This window comes from Odocoileus virginianus, chromosome 4, assembly GCF_023699985.2.
Source record: "Odocoileus virginianus isolate 20LAN1187 ecotype Illinois chromosome 4, Ovbor_1.2, whole genome shotgun sequence".
In the NCBI taxonomy this organism is placed as follows: domain Eukaryota; kingdom Metazoa; phylum Chordata; class Mammalia; order Artiodactyla; family Cervidae; genus Odocoileus; species Odocoileus virginianus.
In genome coordinates this window covers 58,110,133-58,131,069 of record NC_069677.1, presented here as the reverse complement: position 1 = coordinate 58,131,069, position 20,937 = coordinate 58,110,133, and the positions used below count along the sequence as shown (strand labels likewise).

At 46.6% G+C, this 20,937-nt stretch overlaps 1 long non-coding RNA gene across 3 annotated transcripts in view; it reads right to left on the bottom strand.

Annotated features, from left to right (window-relative positions):
- Positions 1–1,762: 1,762 nt before the first annotated feature.
- LOC110149281 (uncharacterized) overlaps positions 1,763–20,937 on the bottom strand; it is a 54,166-nt gene continuing 34,991 nt past the window's right edge. For 2 of the 3 annotated variants that reach the window (XR_011487330.1, XR_011487329.1), the window contains exons 2-3: positions 17,554–18,508; positions 1,763–2,198 (exon numbers count right to left, since the gene is read on the bottom strand). This is a non-coding gene — a long non-coding RNA (uncharacterized lncRNA). Of the gene's footprint in view, positions 2,199–17,553; positions 18,509–18,647; positions 19,422–20,937 lie in introns of those variants that run through there. The other variant, XR_011487328.1, reaches the window with a different exon arrangement.

Genomic DNA, 20,937 nt, shown 5'->3' with positions numbered 1-20,937 from the left:
CCACTTCCAGTGCTCGTGGCCCCGGACAACGCCGAGCTGCAGCTTGACGGTGATTGCAGGGTGGCGGCTCCTCGGGGCTGTGTTTCCTCTGTGCTCCCACCATCCCTGTGTTTCCTTCTCGCTGCTTGGCGAGGTAAGGCGCAGAGGAGAGCGCGCTGAGGAATGACAACGCATGTGTGCATTTGTTTGAAAAGCTGGGCACCGCCAGTTGAAGGCCTAACATCTGGCTGCCAGCCACCTCCGGACCCACCTCCCCTCATCACCACCACACCAGCCACACCAGCCTCCTTGCCGTTTCTCCATACCAAGCTCACGCCTGCCTCAGGGCCTCTGCACCTGCCATCCCTTTGGTAGAACATGCTTCCATGCACATCCGCAAAGCTTACTGCTTGGCTTCAGCAGGGCCTGCTCCTCGGGGAGCTGGTCTTCCCCACCCGCCCCTTTCTAAAATAGCCCTTCCTTTCTACCTCTACTCCCTCATTCTGCTTTTTTTTTTCCCTTCCCCAAACATTCATCACTTCCTGACATGGTATTACATACCCACTTTATGTTTCTTTATTGAATGAACCCAATATCACACAGGGAATTCTGATGGAGAAAGTCCAGCAGGAGTCTGGGAGGACACATATTCAGAAGCTCACCAGGAGATTAAAATGCATAGCCTGGTTAAGAACCACCGGTTTAATGGATATTACAGTCTTTGGAGTCAGATGGTCTGGGTTAAAATTCCAGCTCGGCAAGCAGGACATTACAACTGTAGTCACAGTGAGACACGAGGAACATGGTAGCAATGATCCCCAACACCAACGGTTGTACCCAAGGTCACACCAGGAGCAGACTGAGGACAACGTCCTGAACTGAAAGTGTAATATAAATATGTTCTTATAACCTACTCTCTGAAGGTGAACTACTTATATTTTGGAGAGAGAACATTTTTTAAAATAATAATGAAATTATGTTTAATTAAAAGCACAATCTAAGTGAATCAGATTGTTGCTTTCTTTTTTTTTTTCTGTTCACTGTTTTTTTTTTCCCATTTATTTTTATTAGTTGGAGGCTAATTACTTTACATCATTGCAGTGGTTTTTCTCATACATTGAAATGAATCAGCCATGGATTTACATGTATTCCCCATCCCAGTCCCCCCTGCCACCTCCCTCTCCACCCGATCCCTCTCGGTTTCCCAATGCACCAGGCCCGAGCACTTGTCTCATGCACCCAACCTGGGCTGGTGATCTGTTTCACCCTAGATAATATACATGTTTCGATGCTGTTCTCTTGAAACATCCCACCCTCTCCTTCTCCCAGAGTCCACAACTCTGTTCTATACATCTGAGTCTCTTTTTCTGTTTTGCATATAGGGTTATCATTACCATCTTTCTAAATTCCATATATATGTGTTAGTATACTGTATTGGTCTTTATCTTTCTGGCTTACTTCACTCTGTATAATGGGCTCCAGTTTCATCCATCTCATTAGAACTGATTCAAATGAATTCTTTTTAATGGCTGAGTAATATTCCATGATGTATATGTACCACAGCTTCCTCATCCATTCGTCCACTGATGGGCATCTAGGTTGTTTCCATGTCCTGGCTATTATAAACAGTGCTGCGATGAACATTGGGGTGCACCCCCCCTCTCTTGTAAACTCCAAATTGTATGTCCATTTTTATCACCGGAGGCAGTGCAAAAGACCAACGAACGGAATTTGGCCAATCCTCATAGCTAATGCAAATAATTGCAAATTCTGAAATTCAAAATTGCTAGCAGAGACTTTACCTGCATTAGGCCATGGCGACTGCCGTGAAGAGGGGACCTCCCCACCCCCAGCCCACCCCAACTCCCCTGGGCCGAGCGGTCCCTGAAGACCCCCGTTCTTGGGTGCCCGGGAGCGCGCGGAGGTGATGGAGGCACGGAGCAGGTGAGCGCGCTGTCTGCAAAGGGGGAGACAGCGCTTCGGGAAGCAGCAAGCGGAGATGGGACCTTTTAGAAACATTTGGCTCTCGCAGTCCACTGTGATCTCCAAAGGAGCTGGGTCCGGTGTCATGAAAAGCGATGGACGGATTGAGGAGGCTCCAAGTCAAGCGGCCAGGCTGCAGTTCCCAAGAGGTCTCAGAGCAAAGCTCTGTGATTGGGATGAGTTCTCCGGAGAGTTGATACAGGCTCCCCTTCTATGACAGAGTCACCAGCAAGACACTTAAGAACACACAGGTGGGGACATTTTGTTATTCATTTTTATGTAACCAAGGTAATAAATACCTTACACGCCCTTGTTTTTAACAGCGTTAGCCAGGTTTAGTTGGATAAAGAGTGACACCTAGTGGTGTCTGGTAACCTCTATTTTCTGTTCCCTCTAAAGCAATTTCGTTTCTAAAAGTAGTCCACAGTATAACCAAACTGTCATAAAGCCAACGCATTTGAAAACCTCACCCCAAATTCTATAACTTCTCTTTCTGTAAGAACATCAGCAAAAGGACACTGGCAGACTAAAAGTCAGTCTTGAAGCGTTTGTGAGTGAAGAAACGGATAAGAAAAGGAAACAGTAAAAGGTGTAAAGACATGCCTTTGTCTCAAGTTTCTTTAACATAGTATGAAAATTTCCCATCAGATGGAAAGAGGAAAACCTGAATTTCACTAAGAGTCTGTGTGCAGGACTTTTGGGATTGGAAGCAGGTGAGAAGCAGTAGCTACAGCCCCTGGAAACTTGGCCTGCGGACGTCGGCCCCTTCACCCTGTGGGATCCAGACGCCCACTCCTGCAGAATCGGAGAGGTTCAGAGGTCCACGTGTCCCCGCTTACACGAGCAGGCCCTCTGGTGGGCACCTGGGCTTCTGTCCTCAGGCACTTTCACCGTTTCTTTTTCTCAAATGTTTACCCTAAAATCAAGCAACACTGGGACCTCTTCAACCATCCGGTAGTTAAGACTCCAACTTTCCACTGCGTGGGGCGCAGGTTCAATTCCTGGTTGAGGAACTTAAGATTCCACATGATGCGAGGTATGGCCAAAAAAAAAAAAAAATTTAAAGCAAAATAAAATCAGGGAACGTTACCTGACTGTCAGTCTCACCAGAGGACAAAGCCATTGAACTAAAGGCTGCCCCCGGGCAGCTTGCGGTATGTGCTTGCGGTAACACACAGATTCGCCAATTTTGACCTTCATGAAGAGTTTACTCTGCTTCCTAAATGTCCTCTGGGGTGACATCTTGCTCCCCTTCACCTCAGGAGCAACCATTCGCTACTGTGGGGACAGAGGCCCTCCGCAGCCCCTCAGTAAGATCACTGTGCCTCTCCAGGGCTCCTGGCTTCCTGTCAGTTCTCATCCTTGCCCAGCACAGATGCAGCTTCCTGCTTCCTCAGCCTCCTCACCCGCACGCCTCCCAGTTACCTTCTCACAAGACGCGGGCGGCCCCAGCCCGGCTCCCCTCCCAGAGTGCTTCCACCCAGGACCTCCTCCCAGTTGCATCACGGTGATTCCTCTGAAACGCCCCAAAGAGTGTCAGTCGCTCAGTCATGTCCGACTCTTTGCAACCCCATGGACTGTAGCCCACCAGGCTCCTCTGTCCACAGGCTTCTCCAGGCAAGAAAACTGGAGTGGGGAGCGATTTACCTCCTCCAGGGGATCTTCCCAACCCAGGGATCAAACTCAGGTCTCCCACGTGGCAGGCAGATTCTCTACCATCTCAGCCACCAGGGAAGCCCCGAGACTCCCTGAGTTAACATGAATTTGCGGTGAAACAGCTCCCACCTGAGCACCTCCTCCCCACCAGAAACACACACTTTATTACTCCCGTGCCCGGGGCACCGAGCCGTGGGCTTGCTCTAGCAGCCCTGTTGACCCTAACGGTGGCACTCACTCCTGTTGGGTTAATTGGTTAAATCAGATAATGCGTTTGGGGCTGGGATACAGCGTGCTCACTTGTGTGTGTTTAACTGACACTCACCCCCGATGCTGAGACCCAGAAGCACAGGATAAAAATTAAAAGTTTTCAAAGCCATGTTGATGTCAACAACGGTCCATAGACTTCACAGCCAGCAAATACTTCAAATAGGTTTAATTATTGAAAACAACTGATCTTCAGGCCCAAGGAGGTATCACTAACTTCGAGTTTCCCAAACCTGGCTGCACCAGAGTCATCAGAAAACCGTCATGAGAAGACAAAGCCCAGGGCCCCGTCTCACATCTCCTGCACTAAAGAGTCCAGGTAGGGACCTGGAATGTGTTTTCACAAGCCCTCAGCCAATCCCATATCACTTCAGTCTAGTGTTTGGAAGCCCTGCTTTGAACCACAGCTCCAACCTCACCTCATTTCAGAGAGGTCTAATTAAGCCAATTCTGCCAGTGTTTCCTGGTATGAAGTCATGTATGTCATCCTGATTTTTGCCATATCTGTGGACCACCTGTACTGCAGTTTACATAAGATGTCTTTATCGATTGGCCTGCATTTTTGCATAAATAGATTTCAGGTTTTTTAAAGTTATATCACTACTAGGAAATCATGGCTTTGATGGATGTTAGTATATTTTTTCTAGTACACCATTAAAAACTGTTTTAAAAATGCATTTGCCTGTAGGACTAAACAAAGTTTGTATTCTAATGGGCACACTCCAATATTGGAGATAACACTGATAAAAAGAAATGACTTCTGATTCTACCTTTCCTTCTAGGAGACTTTATTGTGGCCCCTGCTGCAACAGGGGGGATGTGAGAACAAACGACAGATTCCCTGACTTGCTAGCTCCCCGAGGAGCCATGGGGCGAGGGCAGAAGTATGTCCGGGGTCAGGCCGAGGGTGGCCCAGGCGTTTTGCCCGCCCCTTAGGTGGTGGGGGCATGGGGCATGCCCAGCACCCTGCTTTTGCTCCAGGCTCTTCAAAAGTCATCCGGTCTTGGGTGGACTCCAGGAGCTGGTGATGGACAGGGAGGCCTGGCAAGCTGCGGTTCATGGGATCGCAGAGTCCGTCACGACTGAGTGACTGAACTGAACTGAACTTCAAACTGGCAGTTGGAGTTTCTTTGGTCTCTTTGTATCTTTTGTCCAAAATTTATCTCAACTATTGCATGTCTGTAGTTATTTTTAATCTCATAAAGTTTCCTTCTATTTTGTTGCTCAAGGCGAGGTGCGTCCAGGTGTCAGCCTTGCAGCACTGCAGCTAAGGGTCCCAGCCGGTCTCACCTGGACTCCAGAATCCCAGGGAATGCCCACCTCCAGGGACACCAGAAACGCACACTACACCGGGGGCCCTGGTTTCTTCTTTTGGTTTTTCTTCCTTCTTATCCTCTAGTTTTTATGTTTATTGGCTAAAAATAAATAACATACTTTTTTTTCTTATTTTGAAAGAAAATATTCAACATAAGGAAAGTTAGAGGCAGGCTGCTGCTGCCTCTGCGGTTAGTCTGGCTGCGTCCCGCGATGCAGCTGTTCAGATCCAGGGTGTGGGTGATGGGCCAGGAGGTGTCACGAGCTGGGCGAAGCGCTGACACTCACCCAGGTTGAGGTTAAGAACCAGCCCACGAGCGCTGCAGGGGGTAGAGTTGATCCAGATAAACGCTACTTGTTGTTCTTGAAAGAACTGAACGCTCCCAGCCATCAGGGCACCGTTTCCTAGTGGTCAACATGATGGGCAGAACGTCAGCAGTGACACAGTCCTCTCGGGTTGTGTGGGCCTGGGCCCCCAGGAGAATGGGTCTTCACTGCTATGTCTGTCCGGTTTACAAGCAAGACCGGCCGCTGAATGAGGCAAGCCCATTATCAGCAGCCGTTATGGAAACCGCTGTGGCAAATTCACACTGGAGTCTTTCCGCAAAAGCTGAAACGTTTAGGACCCCGTGGCTGGCACGTGTCAGCAGGCTGAATGGGGTGCCCAACCTCTGCGGGCAGCTGTCTGGGAGACAGAGGAGAAGATGGAAGCCTCCTGGGAATTCCCCAAGCAGAGTTTCAGTTCAGCGATGCATGTAGATCTGGCCCCTTCCAGCTCCAAAGCCTTGAGCTGTGAGATTGAGGTTTAGGGTGACGTTTCCTTCTACTTGTCCTCTATAATTCTAGGAGGTCTGTGTTTTGATCAAATGTGAACCCCATTTGGGAAACTATTTTTGGTGCTGTTGAGAGGGCCATCAAAATTATAATATAAGGATAGCAAACTCAGAATTTAATGAAGAAAAAAATCTGGTAAAAAGACCAAGTTTGCAGTATTAGAATAGAGTATCAGAGAATCTTTAAGTGAGGTTGAAAAAGAAAAGGAAAAAAAAAGATGGATTGCCTCCACCTGTCTGAGCCCAAGCCCAGATTTGTGTGGGGCGGCATCTTCAGGGCTTGTGTTTTCACAGCTCTGGCTCTCACCAAGGCAACCAGAGGCTGGCATAGCCATTGACCCCCCACGTGGTACACGTCAAGCTGCTCACTGGGTGTCAGTGTCCTGCCCTGGGTCCTTAAATGGCAACGGAGGAAAAAAGCGATAGGGAAGAGTCCCTTTGCTGTTAAAATGTGGCCGTCTAGACGAGCTGCAGGGCTGGGAGAGAGGTTATCGGGAATCTGAAAATCTGTGCCTGTTAAATTCCTCACTCCTCTCTGGTATGAGAAAAGCCCGTCTGGAGTTGCTGAATGTTGTGTTCCTTATGCTGTTTGCTTACAGTCGGATAAAAATAAAAACAATGTGTGGATGGGAAAAAAAGAAAAATTAGAAAATAAATATAAGCAATATATGTAAACTTTTTTTTTTTTTGGCAGTGTAGTGCGGCACGTGAAACTTCCCCAACCAGGGATTGAACCTGTACCCCCAGCGGCGGATGCGTAGAGTCTTAACTACTGGACTACCAGGGTTAAGCTACACATTTTTAATGATCCATAATATCACCATGGCAAGACATCCATTTTTAACATTTTAGGATATACATTTAGGACTCTTTCTAGAATGTGTGCCAGCAAGCAATTCACAGATTGATGTGTTCTGAACTCACTGCTGTAAAGACATGCGTGGTGATTTTCCTCCTTCGTTCGCTAGCCAACTCTATGTTTGGAACCTGAGCTTCCCAGGCTCAGCAGGTTGTTATATTCTAGTAGCAGAGCTAGAAATAGAAGCTGGGAGTGATAGAAAGCTAACATCTCACCCACCCTGAATGAGGCTGGTGTGAGACGGGAAGCCTGAACCAGGACAGAAGTCTCACCAGGGAGGAGGCCGGTGGGAGCGGTTCCCACGCCCCAGTCCCAGAGAGCCCTGGAGGAGTGACCTGGCTTCTGGGAAGCAGGGGCTGAACCCAAAATCCTTGGCCGTATCCTGCAACCTAAGGTCCTTGTAACCAGCTTGGCACAGAGCAAATGAGGCTGGCGTCTTCGAAAGGATAACAAGGAGTGGCTTGTGGTCAGCGGCTCCCACAGGGGCCCTGACAGATGGGGCCCGTGGTTTCTACACATCATGTAAAACTCAAGTGGGATTTCCAGCCAGTCCTGGTGGGTGGGAGGGGAACAATTTTATCTCCTCTAGAATTGTAAAAGCCCATTGCCTGAAAGCATCAGGAATACATGTGGAACCTCTCAGTAAAGAGGAATTTGGAGAAGTTTCTTATAGGATTTGGGCTTTTTATGGATACAGTAGTCCTACCTTATCCACGGGGAATATAATCCGAGACCCCCAGTGGATGCCTGAAACCTCAGATAATATGAAGCCCTATATATACTATGTTTTTTCTTATACTTACATAGCTATGATAAAGTTTAATTTATAAACTAGGCACAGTGAGAGAATATCTGAATTGCCAGCATCAATAACTGCTCTTGAGCTTTGGGGCCATTATTAAGTAAAATGCTTGAACACAGCATGATTACTGAGTGACTAATGGGCAGGATACGCTGGACGAAAAGATGGTTCACATGCTCTGCAGGGCCAAGCGGGGATGGGGACACATTGCATCATGCTACTCAGGACGGTGTGCAATTTAAAGCTTATGAATTGTTTATGTCTGGAACGACTCTCATTTAATCTTTTTGGACATAGATCTACCTTGGTTAACTGAAACCACAGAAAGCAAAACCACAGATAAGGGGGACTACTGTACTTTCAAGGAGGAATCAAGGAAGCAGAGATAAAATCTGGATAGGATTCCGTCAAGAAGAAGAGGCAAGCTGGTGATAAATATCTTAATTTTTATCTTGCAAGGGGAAAAACTAAAGAAGGTGACAGTTGTCATTAGTTTAAAAAGAAAGTAGCGGCCACTTGTGTTCGGAGACTCTGAGAAGTTAAGGTCAGTTTTCATTCCAATCCCAAAGAAAGGCAATGCCAAAGAATGTTCATACGTACCACACAATTGCACTCATTTCACACACTAGACTGATGTCTATGGGGTCGCACAGAGTCGGACACAACTGACGCGACTTAGCAGCAGCAGCAACACACACTAGAAAGTAATGCTCAAAATTCTCCAAGCCAGGCTTCAGCAGTATGTGAACCGTGAACTTCAGATGTTCAGGCTGGTTTTAGAAAAGGCAGAGGAACCAGAGATCAAATTGCCAACATCTGTTGGGTCATCAAAAAAGCAAGAGAGTTCCAGAAAAACATCTATTTCTGCTTTATTGACTGTGCCAAAGCCTTTGACTGTGTGGGTCACAATAAACTGTGGGAAATTCTTCAAGAGATGGGAATACCAGACCACCTGACCTGCCTCCTGAGAAACCTGTATGCAGGTCAGGAAGGAACAGTTAGAATGGGACATGGAACAACAGAATGGTTCCAAATTGGGAAAAGAGTACATCAAGGCTGTATATTGTCACCCTGCTTATTTCACTTATATGCAGAGTGAATCATGTGAAATGCTGGACTGGATGAAGCACAAACTGGAATCAAGATTGCTGGAAGAAATATCAATAACCTCAGATATGCAGATGACACCACCCTTATGGCAGAAAGTGAAGAAGAACTAAAGAGACTTTTGACGAAAGTGAGAGAGGAGAGTGAAAATGCTGACTTAAAACTCGACATTCAGAAAACTAAGATCGTGGCATCTGGTCCCATCACTTCATGGCAAACAGATGGGGAAACAATGGAAACAGTGAGAGACTATTTTTTGGGGCTCCAAAAATCACTGCAGATGGTGACTGAAGCCATGAAATTAAAAGATGCTTGCTCCTTGGAAGAAAAACTATGACCAACCTAGACAGCATATTAAAAAGCAGAGACATTACCTTGTAAACAAAGATCCATCTAGTCAAAACTATGGTTTTCCCATTTTCCCAGTAGTCATGTATGGATGTGAGAGTTGGACTATAAAGAAAGCTAAGCACCAAAGAATTGATGCTTTTGAACTGTGGTGTTGGAAGAGACTCTTGAGAGTCCCTTGGACTGCAAAGAGATCCAACCAGTCCATCCTAAAGGAAATCAGTCCTGAATATTCATTGGAAGGACTGATGCTAAAGCTGAAATTCTGATACTTTGGTCATCTGATGTGAAGAACTGACTCCTTTGAAAAGACCCTGGTGCTGGAAAGATTGAAGGTGGGAGGAGAAGGGGATGACAGAGGATGAGATGGTTGGATGGCATCACTGACTCAATGGACATGAGTTTAAGCAAGCTCTGGGAGTTGGTGATAGACAGGGAAGCCTGGCATGCTGCAGTCCATGGGGTCACAAAGAGTTGGAAGCGACTGAACTGAACTGAGAGTAGCTTTATCTTCCAAACTTGATCAGAGTGGCCTTGTCTGAACATTGTTTATATTCTGTGAATATCATAAATATTCATTTGGGAACTTCATGATCAGCTGCCAGCATTGCCAATTTCTTTCTTTCCTGAACAAAAGCCTGTATCATCTCTTAGGCCAAATTAATATTTGTTATGTATGTATGAATATATATATATATATAGCAAATATAGGATTATACTACACACACTGATCATTTATATTACCTAATGATATATCTACAACAGTCTTCCCTGACAGTCTTCATCTGTATCACTTCAAATGGATGCATGGAGTTCCATTGTACAAATGGACCACACATATGTAACTAACACCCTATTGCTGGCATTTAGAGGTTTTCCTTTGTGTGTGTGTGTGTGCATGTGTGGTATGTGTCTGTGTGTGTGTGTACGAATGTATGCACTAGGTCTGCTATGACCAGGTACCACAGACTTAAACAACAAAGCTTATCTCCTCCCAGTTCCTGAGGCCAGAAGCTCCAGACCAAGGTGTCCACAGGGTTGGTTTGGTTCTAAAACCTCTCTCCTCGGTTTACAAATGGCTGTCTTCCTCCGGCGTCTTTATGCAGTCTTCGGTCTGTGTGTGTCCGTAACTGAATCTTCTCTTCTTATAAGAACCATTCATATTGGATTAGGGCCCACCCATGTAACCTCATTTTGTTTTGATTTTCACTCTAAAGGCTCTATCTCCAAATATAATTACAGTCTGGGTTACTGGGCACCAGGACTTCAACAGATGCATTTGTGAGTTGCGGGGGCAGTGGGGGGGATTAAGGAGGAGACAGAGTTCTACCCAGAATACTGTCTGTGTGTCTGTGTGTGTGCTTATGATCAGAGCTGAAATGAACATCTCATATCTAAGATTTTGTTTACATCCGTAGTTATTTCCTTAAGATAAGTTTCCAGCAATGGGATTGCTACATCAAAGTAAGATCACAGTTCTAAGGCCTTTGGTAATATTATCAAACTGCCCTTTAAAATTTATTACAGGCACTTCCCTGGGACCAGAGGTTAAGACTCTGCCCTTCCACCACAAGGGGGCCTGGGTTTGATCCCCGGTAAGGGCGCTGAGATCTCGCGTGCCTGCCAAGCAGCATGCCAAAAAATAAAGCTATTACAATGCACACTCTCACAGAGCCGTACACAGAGGGATTTTGGCCTCATTTCCTCCAGTTGCTCCATAACCTATCTACTCCGTGTGAATTCAGACAGTCCAAACATGTTAGTGAGACTAGGACTATCCATGTAATTGCTTTAGGAGGTAAGGGTTTTTCTAACTAGTTATGTAAACCAAGCAAAGGGAATGTCCTATTGATAGGAAGTCAGAACCCTGCCATTTCCACACACAGAGGACAACATATTAAAGTTTTTTTTTAACTGACAGAAATAGTACCTTGATTTTTATCTTAAGAATTTAAAAATCTATTTGCACTCTATGAATCTCAATAAACAGCTATTGATTTCTTTTAATCACCATCTGATTTGATGAGATATCTTTGGGTGGCAAGTGGTAGAAAATTCTAAATAGCTTAAGCAAGACATAATAATAATAAAGCAATGTACTGACTCATGTAACTGAAAACCCTGGAAGACAGTATAGCCACAAGTGAGGCTTCATTCTGCAATTAAATGCTACCACCAGGACCCATCTCTGACTGACTGCCTTTGGACTGCTCGATGCCTAAGCTATCTGTGGTGGCTTCTGGCAGCTTCAGACTTTGTCATAATAGTCACAGGCAAGTGCAGGAAAATCAGAAGGAAGTCATCATGGATGAAAGTGAAAGCATTAGTCTCTCAGTCGTGTCTGACTGTTTGTGACCCCATGGGCTGCAGCCGGCCAGGCTCCTCCATCCATGGAATTCTCCAGGCAAGAATACTGCAGTGGGGAGCCATTCCCTTCTCCAGGGGATCTTCCTGACTCAGGGATCGAACCTGGGTCTCCTGCATTTCGGAGGATTCTTTGCCATCTAAGGCAACAGGTGGGCAGTAAAACAACAAATGCCACCGTTCTGAGTCTCACAGAATTCCGGAGCTTGTAGGAAAGGAGGAATCGTCTGGGCCAAATATTTTTGAAAGGTTTTCTTCTGGGACTGAGGGTCATGTTTTGTTTTGCTGGATCAAAAAAGATCTTTAGCTTTCCTCAAACAATATCTTAGGATGAAATTGAATATTTATAACAGAATAAAACTGTGCGGCTCAGATAGAAGGAGACGGGGACCCCCTGCTCCCACCCACGGTGCCTCCCATCTGCCCCTCCTCCTCCTTCCTGAGGTGCCCCGTAGCAGGACACTACTGATAACTTTAAAGACAGGAAAATGAGCCCCAGAGCACATCCACGGCTGACGCCAGGACCCACAGCCCATGAGTCACAGGCCCAGAGGAGCCCAGGTTCTCCCCCAGCCCACCGTCCCACCTCTCCCCTCCCCTCTGTTCATTTCTCACTGCCATTTTGTGTGTTGTGTTTAAATTCTATCCTTAATTTAGCACCTCTGCTACCAAAAGATGGTAAACATAATTAAAAAGCTTAATTGGTGCTTCCCTGTTGGTCCAGTGGTTAAAACTCAGTGCTTCCAAAGCAGGGGCAGGGGTTCGATCCCTGGTCAGGGATCCCATATGCCTCCAGGCCAAAAAACCAAAAACATAAAACACAAGCAATATTGTAACAAAATCAGTAAAGACTTCAAAAGTGGTCCACATGAAAAAATAATCTTTAAAAACAAGGCTTAATTGTCCAGCATCAGTGAATATACACACAGCCTTATGCCTCCAGCCATAATGGATCGTTGAAACTGGCTCAGGACACAGCAGGTTCAAAGCTACATGGAGGCTCAGAGCTCCTCGAGTCTAATAAGGTTTTTATTTCGAGTCAGCACAGTTCAGTTCAGACATTCAGTCATGTCTGACTCTTTGTGACCCCATGAACTGCAGCATGCCAGGCTTCCCTGTCCATCACCAACTCCCAGAGCTTCCTCAAACTCCTGTCCATTGAGTTGGTGATGCCATCCAATCATCTCACCCTCTGTCGTCCGCTCCTCCTCCCACCTTCAATCTTTCCCAGCATCAGGGTGTTTTCCAAGGAGTCAGTTCTTTGCATCAGGTGGCCAAAGTATCAGAGTTTCAGCTTCAGCATCAGTCCTTCCAATAAATATTTAGGACTGACTTCCTTTAGAATTGACTAGATAGATCTCCTTGCAGTTCAAGGGACTCTCAAGAGTCTTCTCCAACACCACAGTTCAAAAGCATCAATTCTTCTGCATTCAGCTTTCTTTATAGGCCAACTCTCACATCTATACATACATTTGCCATGAAGTGATGGGACCAGAAAGAGGAGAGTGACAAAGTTGGCTTAAAGCTCAACATTCAGAAAACTAAGATCATGGCATCCGGTCCCATCACTTCACGGCAGATAGATGGGAAAACAATAGAAACAGTAACAGACTTTATTTTGGGGGGCTCCAAAATCACTGCAGATGGTGACTGCAGCCATGAAACTAAAAGATACATGATCCTTGGAAGAAAAGTTATGACCAACCTAGACAGCATATTAAAAAACAGAGACATTACTTTGCCAACAAATGTCTTAGTCAAAGCTATGGTTTTTCCAGTAGTCATATGTGGATATGAGAGTTGGACTATAAAGAAAGTTGAACACAGAAGAATTGATGCTTTTGAACTGTGATGTTGGAGAAGACTCTTGAGAGTCCCTTGGACTGCAAGGAGATCTAACCAGTCCATCCTAAAAGAAATCAGTCCTAAAGATTCATCTGAAGGACTGACGCTGAAGCTGAAACTCCAATATTTTGGCCACCTGATGCAAAGAACTGACTCATTTGAAAAGACCCTGATGCTGGGAAAGATTGAAAGTGGGAGGATAAGGGGATGACAGAGGATGGGATGGTTGGATGGCATCACCAACTCAATGGACATGAGTTTGAGTAAGCTCCAGGAGTTGGTGATGGACAGGGAGGCCTGGCGTGCTACAGTCCATGGGGTAGCAAAGAGTTGGACACGACTGAGCAACTGAACTGAACTGATGGGACCGGATGCCATGGTCTTAGTTTTCTGAATGCTGAGTTTTAAGCCAACTTTTTTACTCTCCTCTTTCACTTTCATCAAGAGGCTCTTTAGTTCTTCTTTGCTTTCTGCCATAAGGGTGGTGTCATCTGCATATCTGAGGTTATTAATATTTCTTCTGGCAATCTTGATTCCAGCTTGTGCTTCATCCAGCCCAGCGTATCTCATGATGCACTCTGCATATAAGTTAAATAAGCAGGGTGACCACATACAGCCTTGACGTCCTCCTTTTCCTATTTGCCACCAGTCTGTTGTTCCATGTCCAGTTCTAAGCGAACAAGTCAGCACAACAGTGCCTAAAGCAGTGTTTATGAGGTACGATCAATCTAAGGACTTTGTGGGTCCCTCTCCAAACTCCCCTTAGGAATTCTTCTGTTTAGAAGATATTTTTGGACAAAGCATGGTCAGAGCAACAGAGATAAAGTGAACCAAAGCTGGAGTCCTAGCGAGATCTGTCCTGTGAGAGAGAAGGGTTCCACTTGAAGGGATAGAAATGGTGTCTTTAGTGCACAATTGAGAGTTAAGACAAAAAAAGAAAGAGAAATTTTAAAAGATGACCAAATTTATGCAAATGCCAAATATCTCCTAACTATTCTAAACTAAAATAAATAATTTAAATAAAATAATAACACCAACTGTGTCTGCTGAAAAGAGGGACACCCCTCAAATGCCACCACCATCTTTTATCTGAATTTATAGACAAGTGAGCTCACCAGAATGGTCTCTCTCCACACTAATCCCCAACCTCTTTCGCACAGTTTTATTTAAAGCTTTTCTCATATAGAAGGTTTGGGGCATAGAGAAAGAGAAAAAAATAAAACTCTGAAAAATGCATTAATAAATTTTCCAAATAGAACAAAATAAAAGGTTACGGGCCCCTGGGCCCCTGGGTAATGGTCAGAACCACGTACGTAGAAGGCCTTGGGTAGAGCCAGTGAGGGAAGGGGCAAGCCTCTTCCTGTGAAGAACCATTTCCGGAAGGACTCATTAAGTACAACTCTCCTTTTCTGTGAAGGAAAATAATTTCTACCAAAATTATGACTTCTAGCAAAACCCACACATAACTTTTTTCATTGTACACTGGTGTTCTGCAAGAGGGTGGCATCTGCCTGCAATGCAGGAGACCTGGGTTTGATCCCTGGGTCGGGAAGATCCCCTGGAGAAGGGAATGACTACCCACTCCAGTGTTCTTGCCTGGGGAATCCCATGGATGGAGAAGCCTGGTAGGCTATAGTCCACGGGGTTGCAAAGAGTCGGACACAACTGAGCGACTTCACTTTCTTTCTTTGTTAATTAATTAAAACTAGAGACACTGAGACTCTCCAAGTGTTCGAATTAATAAAAAAAAAAATTTCCCTGGGACATTTGAATTATAATGATACCAGACTACGTATTAATGTAGCCCTTTCAGATCTAAAATCATTCCTTGAATTAGTAACACCGAAATATATTAAATCCACCATAACTTGTTCATAGAATCTTGAGTTCTAGTGCATAGGAGAGATGTTACTGTCAGGAGAAAAAATTCAAGTCAGGGAGGCTTTCATTTTTTTCACCATTGAGTTTGAATAACCAAAAAAGTTCATTTCCCTCTGACCACCCACCCACTTCACTGTGCAGACCTCAATATTTGTCTCCCAGTGTCATAACTTGGTTTCCTCATCCATCTTTCCCATTGCCCTCCAAGATCAGCAAAGACAAGGATTGTACCTTTTTCATTTAAGATTAAAAAAAAAACCATTTATTTGGCTGCGTCAGGTGTTAGCTGTGGCAGGTGGGATCTGGTTCCCCGACCCGAGATCCAACCCTGGCCCCTGAATTGGGAGTGTGGGGTCTGAGCATCCACTGGGCCACCAGGGAATTCCCTCATTTAAGATTCTGAGGGGCCTCAAGCATTTAACCTGAGTAGACGATAGATGTAATAGCAATGAGGGGCGGAAACTGATCCAATGAATTTTATCAATACTCCCTCCAAGCCTGAATTGCAGCCCTTTTTACCTTTTTTTTTTTTGTTTCCTTCATGAATTAGTAAAAGATTAAGTGTAAATCCCAAAGAAAGGCAGGGTCAGAAGATTCAGAAACCATGGACGAGTAAGGATGAGGGCTGTTCATGAAGGCTCTAGAAACACTGGGTGAAATTAACTTATGCCAACAGCAATACCTTTCGCTCTTCTCCACCAATTTACTTAGTGAAATGATAAGGAAGCGATTGCCAAGGCAAGGCAGCCAACCACAAATACAGCGTACCAACAGGGGGCACTCTTCCCACGGATGTTCACCGTCGACGTCTTCTCTTTTTGAACGTTTGCCCACAGCGGGGGCAACTGAGAAAGCCCAGCATTCTTTCCTAAGGAGCTCATCGTAATTCTCACAGCCAAGCAAGAGGGAAAAGGGAAAATACCAAGGGTAAAAGAGTAGAAAAGAATGCCAAAGGTGACCGCTCCATCGCACTCCGGAGGCAGAGCTTTATATGGCTCTCAGAACTATCCGTCCTCCTCACTGAAGCTTAATCAACAAAGGAGAAAGTGCCAAGAAGCTGTCCCAAGCCAACCCACATTCTGGACTGTGTTAACCGCCCCCACCCCCACCCCCCTGCCATGCCTTCCATGTCTTTGTATTTCTACTTGTTAGAACAAGTCATTTCATTCGAGGCTTAGACCAGACCAGGATGCCCGGGACATTTGCCAGGCCTGCAGCGATAAGAAACAGATTTGCTGTACCTTTCAGGGGGAGAACGTTTGTGCTTTCTCCCCGTGAAGACTGCCCCGGCTTCCGAGCTGTGGAAGCAAATGAACTCCGTCTCTTCCTTCCTCCTGCTCTGGGACAGTCACACGGATGGCCTGAACTTTGGGGGAGAGAGCGCGTGGTGGTTCTGCTCCTTCTCCGATGCCTGCCATCACACATGATTGATCCAGAGACTGGGAGGCCAGCGCCCCATCTCATTCTGTCTCAAAGCCCTTTATTCCCCCGAGGCCAGCTCTGTCTGGGGACTTCATCTGTGTCCTGGTCCACAATGCCCCCATCTCCTAAGTCTGACTCTGCAATCCCAACCCCATTGCTCCTGTGATGGCTCAGACCCCCCTCATTCCCACAGGCGTGTGGCAGTCTCCCCCTCCAGTCTTTATCCCCCATGCATCCTTCACACTACAGTGGAGCCCCCTTCCTAGAAAAGATCTGATACCTGCCTCCCTCAGCCTCACTGCCCACCATCCTTCCAGGTGCTCACTCCTGCCAGATCGGCCTGCATTGTTCCTTGACTGTAACTGTGTTCCTGCCCCAGGACCTTTGCACGTGTGTTCCCTCTGTCTAGAACATGTGCTCCATGATTCATTCTCTGACTCCATCCGGGATTCTGCCCAAATCCCAGGCCTTTCGGGACCTGCATCTATACCAGCACCTGCCGTATCCACCCTGCCCCTTACACTGTAGCGCTCATCACTCTCCGACACTGTGTTCTGTTGACACTGTGTTCTGCATCTGAGTGTTCATTTCTGTCAGTTCCACGGAGGGCAGAGACTTAGTTCCATCGTGTCCTCAACTGTATTTGCAGCACCTGGCACATCAGATGTTCCTAACAATTAATTACTTAACTGATGAAAACATACCCTCCATCCGCTGGTGCTCCTCATTTACTCCAGAATTAAACCAAATCCTATGGTGGGGCATTCCAGAATCATGACCCAACCCTCCTCCCCTTTTCTGGTCTTATCTCCTATCATACAATTCTCACGTGCAATGTATCCTGAACTCTAGCCAGACTTGGTAACACAGCACCCACTCTCACCCCTGCCTACCTTGGCTTCTGCCTTCTGCTCCATCGCTGTTCACTGAAATCTTCTGAGTCTCTTAAAACCCTTCGACATGCTTTTCACATAGTGGAAACTTCTCTTCTCCCTTCCATGCCCCCCACTGACAGTTCTGTCCTTTGATATCCGTTTGTATATCTCTGACGTTGCGTCCTGTCGCAAATGATGTCTCCATTTAACTGTTTCCCCACCAGGAGACAAAGCATAGGACGTGGACCTTCACTTTCAACTCTCAAGGATGTAAAGCAGGAGTCTCGAGCTCCGATGCCCACAGAAGCGGGGCACACAGTAAATGAGGCGCACGGGTGGGTCCGTCTGCTCAGGCGGCCGGAACAGGATAGCAAGACTCAAGGGCTTACACAGCAGATTCAGATTCTTACAGTTCCAGAGACTAGAAGCCCGAGGTCAACATGCCTCCAGGTTGGTTGCTGGTGAGGCCCCTCTTCCTGGCTTATAGATGTCGCCCACGTGGAGAGAGGAGACAGCTCTCTGCTGTTCCTTCCTCTTCTTAGAAAAGAATGCTCGTCCCTTGGGGTTAGGGCCCGCCCTTATTTTTAACTTTATTTATTTGGCTGCAATGGCTCCTAGTTGCAGCACTCAGCATCTTCCATCTTCATCGCGGGATGTGGGACCATTAGTTGCGGCATAAGAACTCTTAGCTGCTGCATGTGGGATCCAGTTCCCTGACCAGGGATCAAACCTGGGGCCGCTGCATTAGGAGTGTGAAGTCTTAGCCACAGGTTCCACCCTTATGATCTCGTTTAACCTCATTTGCCTTCTTAAAGGTCCCATTGCCAAATATAGTCACACTGGGCATATGAAGTGAAAATATCTCCTGCCATATCAATAAACAAGAAATGTCACAGCCATCAGCGATTTCTCCAAATATGAATGAGGGCTCCCAAAACCAATTCAGCGGATGCCACTGGTGATTGCAAAGGACCTGGGGGAATGCAAGAAGGATGAACAAGGAAACAGGATTAGCCCCAGATCCCTGCAGTGCATATGAAAGGAATGAATTCAGTAAGTCCAGAGGCTTGCACCTTCCCATAGGTAGAACGCTAAATTCTTTAACTTGGTACCTGATCTCCGATGTGAGGACTTCATCCCTTTGTTGCAAACTTGTCTATCGCCTGATTCCCTTCCCGCCTCCTCGGAGCGGCTTTCCCAGAACTCCTGAGATGCTGCTTCCCGGACTCGGGGTCCGAAACGTTCCCACCAAATAAAATAACTCTCTGCTTTCTGGTTGTGATTGTATCTATTAGTCATCCGGGGTTAGGCCTTCGACATATGAATCTGAGGGACACAATGCAGTGCGTCACAGTGGGTGAGGTGGGGCTTGGAGAACTAGAAAGCAGTTCCCGTTCACGTGGTGGGGGGAGATGTGGGGGGGGCAGGTAGGAGAGCCACTACTCAGCTTTAGCACGTGATTCCCGGCCTGACAGGCCAGCCTAATATTCCCAGCCTGCAGAATGTGAAAGAAGTGGGCTTCCCTGGTGGCCTGGAGGTTAGGATTCTGCGCTTTTACTGCGGGGGCCCAGGTTTGGGCCTAGTCGGAGAACTGAGATCCCGTAAGCTACATGGCCAAGGTGGGGGGGGGATGTAAAAGAAGCTAGACATCTGGATAATTCTTAAGTGAACTCTCCTAATTTTAAAATGGCAGTAGCTAAATAACACATTGTAAACTAGGTGAAAAATACAAACACTGGCCACAGGCAGCTTTCAACCTGAGGACCAAAATCCGGCAGTTTTCTGAATTCCCCCGGAAGTACTGAGCCCACAGCGAAGCCGTGTTAAAGGCTTGGTGAGGAAATAGTTCACCGACATTGTTTGGGAAACTCTAAGTGTGAATGATAGGGTGGGTGAGACGTCCGACTCCCAAGGCGCACACGGAGATGCCTGCCTCTCTCCCCTTCCCACCTGCTTGTCCGCTCACAAGCGTCTGCAGCCCCTGCCGCCAGCCCACCCCCACCCCCTGCTCAGCCTCGCAAACTGGGCAGACCCTTCCGAACACGGGCTGTGGCTCTGGCGCCTGCGATTAATGGGGAAGTGAAAGAAACTGCAGTCAGAAGCCGCGGGAGCGATGAGACAGCTGAAAAATAAAGAACAGGAGAGGTTAAAGGAACCGAGGTCATTCTGTTTGGAGGCAAGAGGGTTACAGGGTTAGCTAACCGCAATTTTCAAGTGTACAAAAGGCTTCTAGTGCCAGGACAGGATGAGCCCTTCTCCCTACCGAGGACAGAACGGAAAACAGACCCCGAAGGCAGCGCGGGGACTTGGGGGTGCCTGCCCTCAGCTCTGTGAGCACTTCTGCATGTGAATAGACGCTTACAGTGGAAGCGTTCTTTTTTCCATCCCTTATCTCCCTTCTGGCTGTAACAGTTTGTGACTCTAAGAAAATTCTGTTAGAAAAGGTTGTTAATAATGAAAGAAATACCGTAAGGTAAAAGAAACACTTTCATCTCTCTAAGAAGCTGGCAATGTGACGGTGCTTAATGAAGAACAATATTTCTGTGTTTACCCACGCAATCCACCTCAGACAGGAAGCAACCAAAACCCAGATGACTTTGAAAACAGGCCCAAGGTCACAGGGGGCGATAAACAGCCACATTTTCCCCATCACATTCTTCCCAAGTTACATACTAAGATAGCTAGATTTTCTCCAGTGAACGAGGACAGTGTGGAAGCTCTAACAAGTAAACAGATGCACAGAAACAACCAAGGCGCCTGTTCCTTTAAAAGTGCATTTTCATGATCTTTCAGGGCAGAGACCTCACAGGACAGCTGGACCTTCCCCAGGGCCTCTGGGATGACTTACATTTTATTAATTTTCTAAGTGGAAGAAAGAACAAGGGTGAGCTTTTGTCTCTTCAAACTCTGGCAGGGCTAGCGCTCAGTCAACTGGCCTCTGAGGAAGTCCTTGGCTGGATGGCAACATTGATAAAGTCTTAGATGTTTGCTGTGGGCCTCCTTTCGCCCTGGGACCCACAGCCCTCCTGACCTTCGACATATCCACCAGCTTCGATCCCTTTCTGCCAGTTGCCCCCCCACCTCCCGCAGAGAAGGCTAATCAGACCCAGAGACCAGCCTAAGTTATCTGATTTCCTCAGAGCCTCTCTCAGTATAGGAATTCCAACCAAAGCAATATGGTCTTCTTCCTCTTTTGAATAACGCCGGTGGTGCAGCAGTAAGAATCCACCTGCTGATGTAGGGACCACGGGTTTGGCTCAGGGAGATCAGCTGGAGAAGGAAGTGGCAGCCCAATCCAGTGTTCTCGCCTGGGAAATTGCTTGGACACAGGAGCCTGGAAGGCTACAGTCCATGGGGTCGCAGAGTCAGACACACGCGGTCCATGATGCAGACATGAACTTG